Here is an 18,365-nt window from a genome sequence, read left to right on the forward strand (position 1 = left end):
TTTAACCAGATGATAAAATCATGCCATGTCCACTCGACTGAATAAACTATGAAATCTGGGGTGGGGTTGTTTGTTTCTACTTTTTTTTTTTTAAGATTTTATTTATTTATTTGTCAGAGAGAGACAGAGAGTACACACAAACAAGCAGAGTGGCAGTCAGAGGCAGCGGGAGAAGCAGGCTCCCTGCTGAGCAAGTAGCCCAATGGGGGACTCCATGCCTGGACGCTGGGATCATGACCCGAGCCAAAGGCAGCGGCTTAACCAACTGAGCCATGACAGTTGGGTGGCTCAGTTGGTTAAGCCACTGCCTTCAGCTCAGGTCATGATCCCAAGATCCTGGGATCGAGTCCCGCATCGGGGTCCCTGTTTGGCAAGGATCCTGCTTTTCTCACTGCATTTGCCTGTTTCTACTTTTGACTTGCAAGTAATTTCAGACTTGGAACAAGGGTCACGAGGAGATGACTCATATCGAGAACTCCCAGGTTCCCCTTCACCATATTCGCCAATTGTTAACATTTAGGAAATCTGTCTTATTTCCAAACAATGACTCCTAAAAATGGCTTAACACTGCTGCTTTTGATTTGGGACTATCTGTCCTACAGACATGTAGACAAAAGCACCAAGTAGTAATTGTACCTTGCTTGTTAGAACAAAACCAAAACAATTCTCTGATGTTGGTCTTTGATTTATACATTCTCCCCCGTGTCAACAAATTATTAAATCTAAATCACATGCTTGTTAAAACACGCTTATTTGGGTAGCCCGCCCCTAACAGCTTGCCTAACTTTACACGTATCTCGATGCTAAACTTTGGGCTGTTAAGAGTCACAGTGAAGAGTATTATTTCAAGCCTTTCAATACAGAGGAAAATCTAGGACAGTCATAAACTTCCCAGGGTTTCCTGTCTTTGGCTCTTGCACTCCATCTTCTGGCTAAAAGTTGGCTGTGCGACAGTTGAGTTGAACACACCAAGGGTTATTACAATCAATTGCCTATCACAGAGCCTCTGTGGCACAGGATTAAAACAAAACATTGTGCCAGTGAAAATGGACTGAATCCTCAGGGAAAAAGAGCAATACATAAGAAAGGAGCTGACTACAGGCTGAAATGGTACCCTGCTTACCTGGGATGCCAATCCCAGAAACCCACTCCGGAGCTTCATGACCACTGGGTGATGAAGGTAGGGGAGGACAGATAAAGTTTGGGAGGCGAGGCATGGGGAGCAATCAGCTGATCATTATGACTTTATTTTAAATTTTAGGTAACTTTTGTTCAAGCCGTTGCTCTGAAATCTAAGCCCTTTGAAGGCAAGGACCGAGTCCAATTTACTTCTGTATCACCTATAGACTGTAGACTTTCTTGTGGGATGAGTGGAGAATGAGAAAGCAATTTCTTTGTTTTTGTTTAACACATGCAGGCATGCTGTTGAAGTTTTAATCTGAAACACAAATATTAAAGTAATAGATTATTATAGTATACAGTAGCAAAATCTCTAGGAACTAATAGCTTTTCTGTAGCCAAAGTTGTATACATGTATTTAGTCTTTTTTTTTTTTTTCAGTTTCAATCCAACTTATTTGCAGAAACTGATTATCTCCTTAGGATCTTAATATTCTTGACTTGGAATGGGCTATTACCTTCAAAATCAATAAGCTATCCGTTTGGTTTTGAAACACTATCATAGATCATTCTACAGATCCCATCCACAGATCCCATACCCTTTGAAAGCCTGTTCTGGATTTAATCATACTTGCAACACAGCCTTAAAACAGGCAAAATAATTGTCGTAATGCCATAGTACTGTCATAGTAGCATGAAACATGGAGGTATTGGCTAACTGAGGCAACTTGGAGACAGCCTTTTATGCAACATTAAATTAAAATCTCCAAGGGACCAGATCTTTTTTGGACAAACATCCCCCATTCTTAACTTCATGTCTGCTTTGGTTCGAGAAGGCTTGCTCATAAGTTTTCCTTGGGGCCAAAATACAATGCAATAGTATAGTTCTAATAAAAGGCACAAATAATGGAAAATAATATCTGTCATTTATTGAAGACCTACTGTGTGCCATAGATTATTTGTATATGTTGTCTCATTTAATCTCCCAAAACCCCATTTGGGAACATAGTTAGACACAGAGCTCAGCTTTGGCCTCCATGTCCAGCTGAAATCTACCATTTGCCTCTGGTGTCAGCTCCGGAAGCCTGTTTCAACAGTCTTTCCAGTATCCCTAAACATGTAGGATTGGTTGTATCTTCTTGGATAGGCCATCATCATATCTAATTATTATAACATGTTTGTAGAAAAGCAAACATGGTGTGACATTTGGATGAGCTGTGAATATTGAAATACAGTGTTTACTCTCAACTATAGGTAAGTGTTTCTACATGAAACTTGACTGAAAATCACTTTTGTGTGTTTAGAGTTTGGAATTCTATCAGTCAGTTGAAGTATAAAACTATATTTACTATAGTAAGACTATGTTGAGTATGGAAATCATCAAGATTATGTAAAAGAAAGTATGTTAACTTCAAGATACATTCTTTTTTGAGTCAACAAATGTTCATGAAAATTGAAATGATAATACAAGGCAGAATAATGATTATCAATTATATCATAATTGTAGACTTGGTAGAATTGTTTTTGTGTACTAGCATTCTTAATATTAAATAAAGTGACAAGTAAGAACTGTGTTTCTTTTTTCTTTTTTTAAAATTCTATGTAAGCCATGATCCTTTTAAGGAAAAATACTACTTAGAAATCCTTCAACTTTATTATGGATGCCCTAAAATCAGCATGTTAACTTTGCCATTAAAAATTTCACAGGAGGGATGGGGCGCCTGGGTGGCTCAGTGGGTTAGGCCGCTGCCTTCGGCTCGGGTCATGATCTCAGGGTCCTGGGATCGAGCCCCACATCGGGCTCTCTGCTCAGCGGGGAGCCTGCTTCCTCCTCTCTCTCTGCCTGCCTCTCTGCCTACTTGTGATCTCTGTCTGTCAAATAAATAAATAAAACCTTTAAAAAAATTTTTCACAGGAAAAACTCCCAAATCACTCTACAGCACCATCCAGGATAAATCATCTCTGACCTAGACATAATAAAAACTAAAGGAAGAAGAACAGAATATTTACTCAAAAATGAACTGCTCAAATACTTTGCTTCTCTACCAATCAAAGGTAAAAATGGTTTCTATCTAGTATTGAAAATGTAGGTAGCTAAGGGCACCTAGGTGGCTCAGTCAGTTAAAAGTCTGCCTTCAGGGTCCTGGGATCAAGCCCCACATTGGGGTCCCTGCTCAATGGAGAGCCTGCTTCTCCCTCTCCCTCTGTACCTACACCCTGCTGGGGACTGGGGCAAGGAGGAGGGGTCAGACAGGATAGCTTCTGCAGGTGGGGCAAGGGAATTCAACCGTTGCCCCCATAGTTTTCCAAGGTTAGTTAGATGATAGACGACGGTACCAGAAGTCCGAAGATGGCCTGGGCAGGTGGATAAAGAGGGCAGGGAGTTTGATCTGTGGTGAAAACAGAAGCGAACTGAACATCTGTCATTTGTCTCCTATTCGTTACATGATACGTCCTAGCTGCTCTCACCACCTGAGCTGACACTTCCCTGAACAAAGAAGGCAGAACTTCAGAATCTCTGGAGGGGGTGGGTATAAAACTCATTGTTATAAGAACACTGGCAATTTTGGAAAATGAAACAAACACATCATTTTTGAGGTTTTCCAGTATCATTCAAGAAAGGACAGAAAAAATCATTTTTAATCCTAGGATATATGTGATTCAAAATGTCAAATACTACTGATCCTAAAACACCTCTTATGAATGCATCCAGGTAACTAATATAGAAAGCCGCATAATGTCTGTCATTTGCATTTTGTTTCAGGTACTCATGGGATTATTTTCCTAGTAAGTATTTTCCAAGAAATATCTCCTATTCCATGTGTAAGACTACCACATTTTTCCCCCTAAAGCAACTTTTGAACATTCTAATATTCTGAAGTAGAAGAATGCTGCTTGTTATAGGAGAGAATATATGCCTGGACCTCAGCTACTGCTTTGGAAGTAAGTTACATGAAACAAATACTAATCTATTGGCCCAGATATTTTATTTTCAGTTAATATGTAGCCACATAGATTTTTCCACAGGGCAGGAAGGTGGGGGGAAAAGCAAGATTCATAATAGGAAGATATATAAACTATGAAAAAACATAATTACAGGTCTCCCAGGGGGGAAAGCTACAAACATAGCATTGGAGGGAAGTATGCTCTTTCCTCATAAACTAGGTCACTGAGCTGCCCAGAGGGAAACAAAAAGTCTCTCATGCCCCCTGGTGTCTTCTGCTGGGACTTGCAGTGTTCCAGAGTTCTGATTCAATCGCTCAGGAGAAAAGAGTCCTGTAGATTTTTTCCTAACTCAGAACAATTCACATCACAGTAGATGAATTCTGATTCCCTTTTTATTTTTATTTATGTGAGACTTTATTAGTCATAAAAGTAATTCAAATATCTATCTAAATACGAGAAACAGGAAGGCCAGTGTTCGCTGATGACTGTTACTGAATTTACTCCAGCTGTAAAATGGGGCTAATCAAGAATGCTAAGAGCATGAGGTCCTCACTGAACACATGTCTGAAGTAATTACTTGCAGGGGACAGGGACAAAGATTGAATGCCTATAAAAAAGCAGCAGAGTTTGGTAAACAAAGGGACCACAGACAAGGAGGAAAATCAAAACCACAGGAGGAGAACCCAAGTTAGGAATTTTGTGGGAAGTACATAGATTAGACCATGGGAGGAAGAAAAATATGAATGGATTGGAATTTTGAATGTTGTTCCAATCTACTTTGGATCTAAGATAGACAATCAAGTAAGCATCTATCAAAACAAAAGGCTATGGGGGGTGGGGAAAGAAATCCCATTTCAGAGAAATAATCAAAATAATGTGATCAAACAAGTGAAGAAAGCGGTTGATATACATTTGCTCCTACCAGTTGTACTAGAAGCTTCACACATTTGTTTAACACTTTTAAATATCTAAAGAACATGAACAAATTACAGACCAGACAACAGACTTTGGAAAAGTATTTTTCACGCCTGTGATTTTTGGCGGGAGGAGGAAATAGAACACATGGCTTGGTGACTCTATTGGTTTACCTGTTGCCTTGAAAGCCAAATCTCCTGCACAGTGATTCCAGACACAAGAATGCTCTTTTTGAGTTTTTCATTATCCAAGTTTCTGGGGAAAGGGTTTCTAGGGCATGGCTATCTACAGTCTCATCTCAGGAAGATCTGCCTGGACTTCTAAGTAGCTGGTTAAACTGGTGAAAAGCGAAACACATGGAGGTGTGACTAATTTGTGGGTCTGTGTTTGAAGTCCCTGCACGTGCTCTCTGCATATAGCGGTACAAGCTGAAGGTGGGTCCGTATGGGCGCCGGTTTGCACTCCCAGCGTGTATAAGAATCACCTGGAGACCTTGAATAAACAGATCAGCGAGGAGAGTCAACCGCCAGAGTCGGATTCCGTACCTCTGGGGTAGGGCTAAGAACTTGACGTTTCTGACAAGTTCCCTGTCCATGCTGGAGCCCGCCCTGAGAATCGCTGCGTGGCGCAGTTTTTGAGGAGCTGTTTGGCTGAGCGAGGAAGGAGAAGGTTGGATGTGTCCAGAACATTCCCCGTGACGCTTCATCTCCCTTTGAGGTCTGAGGCAACGCTCTGCACAGAGCTGCCAGGAACAAACGGTGTGCAACGGGGTTCTCGGGCACTTTCCTCTTTAGCAGATTGACGGGCAGGCGCGGCTCATACACCTAAACACACGCAGGCGCCAAAGTCCTCCGCTCACCCCTGGCGCCCCACTGTGGACCTTCCCACCTTTTCAGAGAGCGTGGAGCGAAGACCCCCTCTCTGCTCACCGCAACCCTGCCCTGCCCCTTTCCACCTGCGTCGCGTCTAAGCCCCTCCCTTCCCCTGCCCCGTGGACCAGTGCCCGCCCAGCCCCGCCCAGGCCCTCCTCAGCCCCACAATTGTGCCCCGCCCAAGCCCCGCCCAAGCCCCGCCCCATCCTCCTCTCCCTACCTGCGGGGCCCCGGACCCCACCGGAGCTCCACCTCGGCGCTGCGCTGCCCTGCCCCTCCCCCCCGGGCCCCGCCCGGTCCGGCTCCGCCCTCCCTGACACCTGGCGCGGAGAGGAACTCAGGATCTTTAAAAGGAGGCATAACATAAATGTAACAAGATGGGATTGGGAGGGAGACAAACCATAAGTGACTCTTAATCTCACAAAACAAACTGAGGGTTGATGGGGGGAGGGGGGTAGGGAGAGGGGGGGTGGGGTTATGGATATTGGGGAGGGTATGTGCTATGGTGAGTGCTGTGAAGTGTGTAAACCTGGCGATTCGCAGACCTGTACCCCTGGGGATAAAAATATATGTTTATAAAAAATAAAATTAAAAAAAAATTTAAAAAAAGGAGGCATAACAATGCATCGTAAAACCTTCAGAAGGGAAGGAGATCTTTTTTTGTGGACCATTTGTTTTTGTGTGTGTGTGTGGCAGTTTTAAGTTATTAGTTTTTAAAATCAGTACTTTTTAATGGAAACAAGTTGACCAAAAATCTGTCACAGAATTGAGACCCATTAAAACAAAAATTTAATGAGAGGGAGAAAAAAAAAAGGAGGCGTGGGAGCCACGACCTCTGGCGGCCTGGCAGCCGCTGCGGTAGGGTGTGCTTGCGAGGGCGCAACCTGCCCTGAGCTTTGGGGGCGCTTCAGGAGGCTTGCTCCTTCTCCTGGGTGTGGTATTCGGCTTCCCCGGCTGTTGGATGACGTGTAGCCCGAGTGGAGGAAGTCGCGTGAGCTTGAAGGACGCTTCAGCACGAAGGAAATGGTCCTAGATTCTGTGTACACAGAGGACCATCTCCTCAGGTCAACGTCCCTTCTCCCTCCGCCCAGCTCTCGCACACACCGTGGCAGGTGCTTTGCGGGCTCCTACTTGTGGCTTTGGTCCCCAGGTTCAGTGGTTTCCCCACCCCCCTTCTGCACTGAAATGTAGATTCCTAGATGCTAAAACTCCGAGACCCTAGGGACGGCCTCCTTGTTCTGCAGGACACTATTCTTTTTTTATTTTTATTTTTATTTTATTTTATTTTTAAGATTTTATTTACTTGAGAGAGAGCAAGCTAGAGAGAGCGAGCGGGGGTAGGGGCAGAGGGAGAGGCAAACTCCCCGCTGAGCAGGGAGCCCAATGCGGGACTCAGTTCCCGGACCCCGGGATCAAGACCTGAGACACTCAGAAGGCCCCAGAGACAAAAATTCTTGAAAAGAGCCTTGTGTAAGGGTATCTTCATCAGTTTTTGTTTGCTTTTAGTACTGCTTTAGGTTTTCTTTATTCGAGTAATCTCTACGCCCAACGTGGCACAGGAGTGGCACACCCTTCCAACTGAGCCAGCCAGGTGCCCCTGTTTTTAGTTTTCAAAGCATTAGGTATGGCTGGACAAGGTGCCATTAATAGACTCTTTAGGATAACGGGACAAAACCCTGACTGAAGGGATAAAATGAATGCAGGAAAAACCTTATTTGTGTGCCACCGTCTATTTCTTGGTGAATATTGCATTTCATTTTCTTAAGGGTAGGGGCCGGTAATGGACAGAATGCAGGTGTCAGCTAAGGGGATGGAACACAGGAGGGCACGTGTAGCCATGGCTGGCCTGTTTTGTGAGGACATGGACAGAAGACAGGTTCCACCTACTGTCCTATTTCTTTTTTTTTTTTTTTACTGTCCTATTTCTTAAGAAGCCGATCAACAACAGACAGTCTGAGCAATCAGCCTTGAGAGTTGAAGTCTGGCAAGAGACAGCAGATGTCTTTCCTAAGTTCCTTTCCACGAGGAAGCCTCGAAGAAAGATTTCCTGGGTGGAAGTGAGATTTTAACCAAGAGGTTAGGGACACGAAATCTTCCCAACTGATTTACATAGGGTGGTCCACAGGTGGGTTAGTTTTTGCATCAGGAAATCTTTTCTCAAGGAGCCTCAGCCACTGGGAAGGGATAGTTTTTAGGGAATAAGCAAGACTCTGTCAAAGTAAATCATGTATTTAATAATTTTCCCCTAACCAGATAGTGACCTGTATAAGGTAACTGGCTTTTCATGTTTCCTGCTGTCACCGTAGGGCCTAGCAAAATGTGTCTCATTGTGTCTGCATAATAAATTATTTACTATGAAAACCTGTAAAAGATTGATGAGTCCAGCATTCCTGGAAGGTGCTGGGGGCACCTTCCTTGCTTGTTGGCATTTAGTTCACATTGACTCAATCCTCTCCCACCCTCCCGCTCCCCACCTCTTGCTGGGAGCACGGCCCCTTTTCAGAGATTTCAGTGAGCTGTTTTTGCTGATCATGAATAAGTTCCCTTTCCACTTAAAGTCACTCTGTGTGTGCCGACCCCAAGACAGAACCCAGGCTTTTTCACTTGACTCCCCAAACACTAGTAAGGCAGTAGTATGTTTTAGACATTTACTCAAGATTTGGGGGGTTAAGACAGAAAGTAAGTTAAGACCTCCCTGGAGATGCGGGGCTCCTCTTCCTTCTCTTTTCACTCAGCTGTCCCCTAAGCAAGACCATCTACCTACCTCGAGACCATGGACCAGATTAGATCTCCACCTGAAGCCCCTTCTCCCAGCTGCTTCCCTTATAGCTCCATCTGACTGTTGTAAAAGGCACCTCATACTCAGTGTGTCTTTGGCTAAACTCAAAATAGTAGAGCTATTGCTAGAATGTGCCCAGACCCTCGCAGGCTCTGGCTGTCGTGCGATGTTTCAACCATGGCAAAAATTGAGTGGGTTCAGTAAGTTGTGACAAAAGGTAACTCCCTTTCCAATAGGTCCTGTCATTTCTTGGCTTCTGCTTGGCTCACTTCATACTTTTTTACAGCATTTTTCAGGAAAAAAAAAATATATATTATATATATATAAAATCAATATTGGTTAGATTTGTTGTTGTCTATATTAGTAGTGGATACAGCTCCGAAGAGTTAGCAAGAACGATCAAGGCCACTGTTGAGATAGACCTTCTTCCTAACTCGAGGATGATTTGTGTGCTCCGGCACATCGGCATGGTGGGCTCATGAGGGTTCTGTGTCTGTAGCTTCACAGCCCTCCTGGGAGCTTTCCCTGTGTAATCTGAAACTTGCCCCCATACACAGAGGGCAGGACACACCAAAGAGGCAGGCCACTCCCCTTGATCAGGGGCAGTTTTAATAATAGCACAGGGAACAGACATTTGAAGCTTTTCTTTGGCGGCAGCAAGATGAATGGCTTCCTGCACCTGCCCTCCAAAGTTTAAAAGCTTATAAACAGGCCCTAACTGGGCTCAGTCACGTCCGCCATGCAGGTGTTTTCAACATCCCATCACCATCTCAAGGCTCTGCCCTTGGAGCAGCCTCTGGCATTGGGAAAGCCCAGTGGAACCTACATTTCAAGGACACAAGAAGGAGTGAGGAGCCTCTGAGTGCCCCAGTCCAGCTCATGGGTCAGTGGGCGATCACATTTCCCAACATACGCACATATTCGTGGTTTCCATCTTTATGATCAGAAAAATCACATAGGGATCAGCACTTCAAACTGCTTACATTAAGGTCAATTTAACAACAGCCATGAGCCTACCGAGACAGGTGAGTTGGGTCAGTTGGTGAAAGAACTTGAATACCATCCTGAAGAGCTTAGACTTAGTATTGCTGAGTAAGAAGGAATGGCATGATCCATCGACCAACAGAGGTATCTTAGGAAACACAGCAGGATAAAAAGTGAATAGGCGGCACCCATAAAAAGAGAGGAAAATGAGATCTTAACAACTTGGCAGTGGAAGGTGAAGGGTTGGTAGTTTAGGTGGGAAGAGACCGTAAGCAAAGAGATGTTTCTGCTCTGTATAAAAAGTGAGTAGGGGGACACCTGGGTGGCTCAGTTGGTTAAACGACTGCCTTCAGCTCAGGTCATGATCCCAGGGTCCTGGGATCGAGTCCCATGTTGGGATCCTTGCTCAGTAAGGAGCCTACTTCTCCCTCTCCCTCTTCTTCTGACAGCACTACCCCTGCTTGTGTCCTCTCTCTCTGTCAAATAAATACTGAAAATAAATTCTTTAAAACAAAAAGTGAATAGGAATGGGGAAGAGTAGAAAAGAGGCTGAAGGAAGTAGGGGGAAAGGAAGAAGGGACTGGACCTCGTGGCTGTGATTGGAAACCAGTGTAGAAATTTGTATTTAATCCTAAATGCAATAGGAAGTCAAAGATTTTAAGCAGAAAAGGGCTGGCTATTCTCAAATAGAAATTTTAAAAGTCTTTTGGAATTCCCATGGCTTATCTGAAAACTTCCCTGATAGCACCTGTATTTTCCACTTACCAAATTATTTCCTTAGGTTAAAAGTGCAAGTGGAGTTGTTGTGCTGAAGGTTATATACATATATTTAAAGCACAAGTTGTGTATTGAAATAATTTAATCCTTTATTATTGGCTAATGATTATAATGGGTGTTATATTGTGCTACAGTATGCTGATGGTCTGAGACTATTATTTTCCCCATACTAAATGTTCTCGAATGATCATGGCTTTTATTATAAACAGGAACTTGAGAAGAATAGAAAATAAGTTTCTTCTGAGACAAATCCCCTTTCATAAGGGATATCAGTAGATAAGAGTGGATTTGTTACGTAGGCCACAGGGAATGCTTTTAAATGGTGAGATCTGGCTACACTGTGTGTATCTCAGCAGCAGTCATGACAAGAACCTGTGTCTGAGTTAGGAACTAAGTTTAGCTGCAAGTAACTCAAAGCAGGCAAACAGTGGCTTAACCAAGTTAGTGGCTTTATGGTAGTCAGATCAGGGCTTGTGTATATTTCCAGGATGCTGTTGCAGATTGGACTCCTGTCTTTCTGCTCATTCATTTATAGGATGTGGTTTTTGCCTCACGGTACATCATGGCTGCTGTGACTCCAACATCAGGCCCATGTGGGAATGAAGCAAGGAAGGGTGAGCAGTAAAACACATGTGCCATCTAGGTATGGTCCTCCCTTGAGGGCCTTTCCTGGATTGCCCCCTCCCCAAATCTGCTTTTAGATTGTTTAACCCAAGGTGTATCACATGGACTTCTTCAAAGGAAGCTAGGAAATGTGGTAAATATAATCAGACTGTGTTAATAGGGCACATGAGAAGAGTGATTATTTGTAGACAAGCGGCAATCTCTGCCACAGCCCAGATGTGAGAAGGATGGTGCAGTGACTTTGGCCACAACTCTAGATGAGAAAAGTAAATCAAAATTTAAGTTTATAAATGATAAAGAAATTTTTTATTAGTTACCTATTGCCATACAACAATTTACTCCAAATAGTAACAACTTAAAAACCTACAAACATTATCTCCAAGAATCTGTGGGGCAAGAATTCAGGTGTGCTTTAGCTGAATTAAGGTCTCCCTTGAGGTTGCAGTCAAGATGAGCCTCGTTTAGGGCTGCACCCTATCCAAAGGCTCAGTCAGAGGAGGATGGATCACTCATGTGCTTGTTGTCTGGGTTCAATTCCTCATATACCATCAGATTTAAAGCTGTGTAAGTCCTGCTGACAGTTGGCTAGAGGCCTCCCTTAACAACCCTCTGACTGACTGGTCCCACAGGATAGCTCACAACATGGCAGCTGGCCTTCATCAGAGCAAGTAAGAGAGAACCAGAAAGATGGCCAGATGAAATCTGGAGTCTTGGTCACTTAAGCTCATGACATCCCACATACCTTTGATCATATTCTATTTATTACAAGCAAGGTGCTAGGAGCAGCCTGTACTCAAGGGGGTAAATTTACACAAGTGCATGAATACCAGGAAGCAGGGACGACTGCCTAACACCTTAGGAGCCACCAATCACTGTATCTGTCTTGGGCGAGGATGTATGGACCCCATTTCCTTGAAGAGCTCTGAGGAAGTGATCCAAGAGCAGGACTATTTATTCTCCTCCCTCCTAATGCATTTTCTTCTGCGTAATTGAAATAAGCATTCAGTTTGATACATATCCTTCTTTTTTTGGTCTCATTTTTGATAATCATTTAAAAATTTTCTCTTGGTTACCTATCTTCATAACTTTATATTTTTCCCCACATTTTTATTTAAATTCTAGTTAGTTAATATATAGTATAATATTTGTTTCAGAAGTAGAATATAGTGGATTCATCATAACTTTCTATTTTTAAACCTCTATGTTTTTTCCATCAACTTTATTCTCTTGACTCCTATGTTAGGCTGCTCAAGCTGGCATAACCAAATACCACAGACCTGGGTGGCTCAAACCAACAGAAATAAACTTTCTCACAATTGCAGAGGGTGGAAGTCCATAACCAAGGTTCTGTCAGGTTTGGTTTCTGATGAAGTTTTTCCTTCTGGCTTACAGATGGCCACCTCCTCACTGTGTCTTCCCATGACCTCTTCTCTGTGCACAGAGATCTGTGGACTCTTTTCCTCTTAGGAGGACACTAGCCCTATCAGATTAAGGCCCCACTCTTCTGAACTCCTTTAAAGTTAATTATCTCCCTAAAAACCCTATCCAGATACAGTCACACCAGGGGTTAAGGTTTCAACATATGAATTTTAAGAAGCAATTCAGTCCATAGCACCTCTACTATATAAATGAATGTTTCTGTATTTCCCCCTTTCTATTAACTATATCTTGACCTATACCTCACTATTCCAATCTCCTCTTCTATTAACTACACCTTTCCTTTACATTTTCATAGCTATTAATATTTGTGTTCTAAGCATTGTGTGCTTCATTGCAAGTTGGATCTATACATTGAAAACCAATAAACGGGGGCACCTGGGTGGCTCAGTGGGTTAAGCCTCTGCCTTCAGCTCAGGTCATGATCTCAGGGTCCTGGGATCAAGCCCCACATTGAGCCCCACATCGGGCTCTCTGCTCAGCGGGGAGCCTGCTTCCTCCTCTCTCTCTGCCTGCCTCTCTGCCTACTCTCTCTGTGTCAAATAAATAAAATCTTTAAAAAAAGGAAACCAATAAACAACATTTATATTCCTTTTATTCTATATGTTCCCTGTTCCCTGCCGAACCAAGTTGTATTCTAGGTTTATCTTTCCTTCTCTACAGTCCTCTGTCTTCAATTTCACTGGCCTTGAGTCTTCCTTAACAAAACTGACAGGCTTTGAGGACAAACATGTTCTCTAGTCTTCTTTCCATCTCTTTCTTTTTATATGCCATCAATTGTTCAAGGTTACACAACTTTTTATTTTCCTTCATATTCAGAGCATAATTTTCTTCTATAGCTTTTGGGTTTTCTGGAGGTTTCTAATTGCCTTTCTTTTTTTCTTAATAGAAGAAGTACATGCCTTTTTCGTGTCTCCAATGTAATCCCCCTTCTCATAGTATCTACTGTATGAAATCCTCGTTAAGGATTCTTTAAGTCTTTATTTTCTGAATGTTATGACCTCCTGCTCCAATCTGTATCTGCTCTGGGAAAGCTAAAGCTGCATGTCCACCATGTGAGTTTTATCCTTGTTACATAGGAAGATGATATTTTTAAAGCTGCTGCTCCTTTTTTTTTTTTTTTTTTAATTTCCTGGGTTTCTTGCATGTGTTTTTACACCTAGCTTCTTTGCATCTAGTTTCAGTGTGACTAGTTTTGGTAAATGTGGGCAGATGTGATAGACACCATTTCCTCCTGTAGTCCAAATGGAATTCCTACACATGGTCATCTCCTTCCATGACAGCCTTGGAAGCCCTGTGTTGAAGGGGGTGTCACAAGATGTAAGAGGTCTAGATCTTTGAGCTTTGAGAAGCAAGTTGTACAAAAGCCACCTGGGTTCATGACCCTGGGATCATGACCTTTGTGTGACTGAGAAATGAATGTTAGGGTTTTTGGAGGTTGTTGGATATAGCAGTTACCAATCCTGACTAGCTCAGAAATTGGTGCTGCAAATAGTACTGCAGTCTAACACATGTAGCACCAGCTCAGTGGTCAAGTTGTGGGCTATGAGAAAACTGATATACCAGGCTCTGAGAAAATGGAGGCTCATGTTTTGCATGTTTGACCGTGGTGTCACCTCTAATAACTTTGCAAGCAGGTCATGTGCTTGGTGAGCCAATGGCTCTAGAGGATGTGACTGGAAAGAATAATATTGTCATTGGATGCATTTGGCAAGGTGTTGCAAGAAGAGGGGAGTTTAAAGTAAATTGGCCATTTTGCAAGCAGATAGGAAAGAGAAGGGAGAATGCAAAGATTTAGAGTCTTAAAGGACTGGAAAGCTAATTTTAAGTCATGAGACATGGGATTTAAAATACTTCAACTGGCATGAACTTAGATTTTTCAACTGTTCAGATTGACTGAGCCTCATGGCAAAGATCCAATTAACAGTATGGTTTCCCACTTAAACTAATAACTTCAAGTTCTCGAGTATTAAGTTAAGAGAGACATGTGGACAGGAATGAAAAAAAGATTTGAGGACTGTATCTAGGAAAGAATTTGGGTGTTGTTAATGACACATGACACTGATTAAAGGCAAGTATATCAGGAGCCTCCTAAAATTTTGATGGAATTATATTGTCAAAGAAGCTTTGAAGCAGACTTGCACACAGATTATTGGCTGAGATCTAAAACAAGTTTGTTCCGCAGGAAGCAGGCTGTGAAAGTTGTGTAGCCCCTAAGAAAGGCATATTCCCCAATCCCTCTGCAGACATCATGGAAGAGAATAACACGTAAAGAACCTCCCAGAAATTAGGTAGAGGCAGCAGAGGAAATGGACAAGTGATCCTTCGAAAAGCTAATCCGCAGCCTTATTAGGGATGTCCCCCACTTCCAGACAAGAGAAGTTTCACCATACCTACTTTGTGGGATTTCTTCATGTGGACCAGTGACAGCTTTTATGTCTTACAGTTTTCCTTTTTTTTTGGAATGGGAGATTTTATTGCACTTTTCCTGTCCATGCTGCACCATTGCATTCTGTGTGTGGTGGGGAGGGTAGATAACTGGTCTCTTAGATCATAGGTGACCATAGGAGGATGGGCCATGTCTGGAACTGGTGGAGAAAACTGAACATTGCCTACTCTACTTATTGTAGTAAGTCAAACACTTGGAGAAAACTAGTATCAGTGGATGCATTGATTGGAAATCACATTGGTTCATCTCCTCTGAGGAGAAGCAAGTGTATTTTCCGTGTAGGGAAAAGAACAAAATGGTTCAGTATTATGTGTTCACAAAGCTGTTTTGTTTTCCTCCTATCCATAGGCAGAGACTATATTTCAAGAACCTATTGGTAGTGCCAAATAACCAATCTGACCAAAAGTGAATGGTGGCAGAGATGATAAACTGATACACAGCAGTGCTTCTAAATGATGTGTGCATATAAATGATCTGGAAATATTTTAATAATCAAATATGGACTCAGTAGGTGTGGGTAGGGCCTCAGATTTCTAACAGGCATTTCTTTTTTTTTTTTTAAAGATTTTATTTATTTATTTGACAGAGAGAGAGATCACAAGTAGGCAGAGAGGCAGGCAGAGAGAGAGGAGGAAGCAGGCCCCGTGCAGAGCAGAGAGCCCGATGTGGGGCTCGATCCCAGGACCCCGGGATCATGACCTGAGCCGAAGGCAGAGGCTTTAACCTACTGAGCCACCCAGGCGCCCCTCTAATAGGCATTTCTAATAGGCTCCCAGGTAAGTTAATGCTCCTGGTCTGTGGACCACATACTTTGAATAGTAAGAATATATACCCAGGGCTGGATCATAAAAATATCCCCATATCCTTCTTCTTCAAGGACACATGTTGAAGATGGTCTCATAAGATGGAAGGATCCTGGATCTTCAGGTCCCCACTTAGAGAAAATTCACCTATAAAAGCTCTGACTAGAGCATGCACATTGGACTTTATTTCACCTTTATCCTTGAAGGATATTTTCACTGATTGTGGACTTTGTTTTGACTATTGTCTTTCAGCCCTTGAAAAATATTGTGCTGCCTCACTTAGGACTCCATAGTTTCAGATTTATCAAATTTGCTGTCATTCACACTTTTTGTTCCACTTTAGATATAGTTAACTAGTTTTTTTTCATTGAAGTTAAATTAAAATACAACATTATATTACTTTCAGGTGTATAATATGATTCAATAATTCTATATATTATTCAGTGTTCATGAAGATTCTTTTTCCCTTAATTGAATTTTTTTTTACTTGAATGCTGTTGATTCAAATTATTATATTAGTTTCAGGTGTACAACATAGTGATTTGACAAGTTTATACATTGTTATGCTCACCACAAGTGTAGACGCCATGTGTCACCATACAACACTATTACATTACGTAGGTGTACTCTTTTTAAAATTTTTTTAATTTATTTTCAGCATAACAGTATTCATTGTTTTTGTACCACACCCAGCGCTCCATGCAGTCCGTGCCCTCTCTAATACCCACCACCTGGTTCCCCCAACCTCCCACCCCCCCCACCTCTTCAAACCCCCCAGATTGTTTCTCAGAGTCCATAGTCTCTCACTGTTCATCTCCCCTTCCAATTTCCCCCAAAAGCCTTCTCCCAACTCCCCATGTCCTCCATGCCATTTGTTATGCTCCACAAATAAGTGAAACCATATGATAATTGACTCTCTCTGCTTGACTTATTTCACTCAGCATAATCTCTTCCAGTCCCGTCCATGTTGCTACAAAAGTTGGGTATTCATCCTTTCTGATGGAGGCATAATACTCCATAGTGTATATGGACCACATCTTCCTTATCCATTCGTCCGTTGAAGGGCATCTTGGTTCTCTCCACAGTTTGGCGACCGTGGACATTGCTGCTATAAACATTGGGATACAGATGGCCTTTTCACTCCTTTTCACTCCATCTGTATCTTTGGGGTAAATACCCAGTAGTGCAATTGCAGGGCTAGTGATGATGAACATTTTTTCATGTGTCTGATAGCCATTTTTATGTCTTCATTGGAGAAGTGTCTGTTCATATCTTCTGCCCATTTTTTGATATGATTATCTGTTTTGTGTGTGTTGAGTTTGAGGAGTTCTTTATAGATCCTGGATATCTTTTGTCTGTACTGTCATTTGCAAATATCTTCTCCCATTCCGTGGGTTGCCTCTTTGTTTTCTTGACTGTTTCCTTTGCTGTGCAGAAGCTTTTGATTTTGATGAAGTCCCAAAATTTTTTTTTGGCTTTTGTTTCCTTTGCCTTTGGAGACATATCTTGAAAGAAGTTGCTGTGGCTGATATCGAAGAGATTACTGCCTATGTTCTCCTCTAGGATTCTGATGGATTCCTGTCTCACATTGAGGTCTTTTATCCATTTTGAGTTTATCTTTGTGTACGGTATAAGAGAATGGTCGAGTTTCATTCTTCTACATCTAGCTACCCAGTTTTCCCAGCACCATTTATTGAAGAGACTGTCTTTTTTCCACTGTATATTTTTTCCTGTTTTGTCAAAGATTAACTGACCACAGAGTTGAGGGTCCATATCTGGTCCATATCTCTCTACTCTGTTCCACTGGTCTGTGTGTCTGTTTTTTTTTTTTTTTTAAAGATTTTATTTACTTGACAGAGAGAGATCACAAGTAGACAGAGAGGCAGGCAGAGCGAGAGGGAAGCAGGGTCCCTGCTGAGCAGAGAGCCTGATGCGGGACTCGATCCCAGGACCCTGAGATCATGACCTGAGCTGAAGGCAGCAGCTTAACCCACTGAGCCACCCAGGCGCCCTGTGTGTCTGTTTTTATGCCAGTACCATGCTGTCTTGGTGATCACAGCTTTGTAGTAAAGCTTGAAATCAGGTAATGTGATGCCCCCAGTTTTATTTTTGTTTTTCAACATTTCCTTAGTGATTTGGGGTCTCTTCTGGTTCCATACAAATTTTAGGATTATTTGCTCCAGCTCTTTGAAGAATACCGGTGGAATTTTGATCAGAATGGCATTAAAAGTATAGATTGCTCTAGGTAGTATAGACATTTTAACAATGTTTATTCTTCTGATCCAAGAGCATGGAATGGTCTTCCATCTTTTTGTGTGTTCTTCAATTTCTTGATTTCAACTAAGGTCATGATCTCGGGATCTTGGGATGGAGCGCTGCATCAGCTCCACATTCAGCAGGGAGTCTGCTTGATATTCTTTACCTCCACCTTTCTCTCTCCTTCCCCAGTACCTCTCACCCTGCTTGTATGCACATATGCTCTCTTTCTCTCAAATAAGTAAATAAATCTTTTAAAAAATAAAATTCTCTTTATTGTTACTTTTTGCCATTTTTATTATTATATGTCTTAGTTTGGATCTCCTTGGTTTTATTTTGTTAAGGCCCTTCTTGATTCCTGGACCTGAATGTCTATTTCCTTTCCCAGATTAGAGAAGTTTTCAG

The 18,365-nt window shown here is 42.3% G+C and overlaps 1 long non-coding RNA gene across 1 annotated transcript; it reads left to right on the top strand.

The window, feature by feature from the left end:
- The first annotated feature begins 286 nt into the window (after positions 1–286).
- On the top strand, positions 287–16,336 carry LOC125096202 (uncharacterized). The gene is made up of 3 exons (XR_007126098.1): positions 287–403; positions 7,316–7,321; positions 16,326–16,336. It is a non-coding gene; the product is annotated as an uncharacterized LOC125096202 (long non-coding RNA).
- The last annotated feature ends 2,029 nt before the right edge of the window (positions 16,337–18,365 follow it).

Source organism: Lutra lutra, chromosome 3 (genome assembly GCF_902655055.1).
Source record: "Lutra lutra chromosome 3, mLutLut1.2, whole genome shotgun sequence".
Lineage (NCBI taxonomy): Eukaryota > Metazoa > Chordata > Mammalia > Carnivora > Mustelidae > Lutra > Lutra lutra.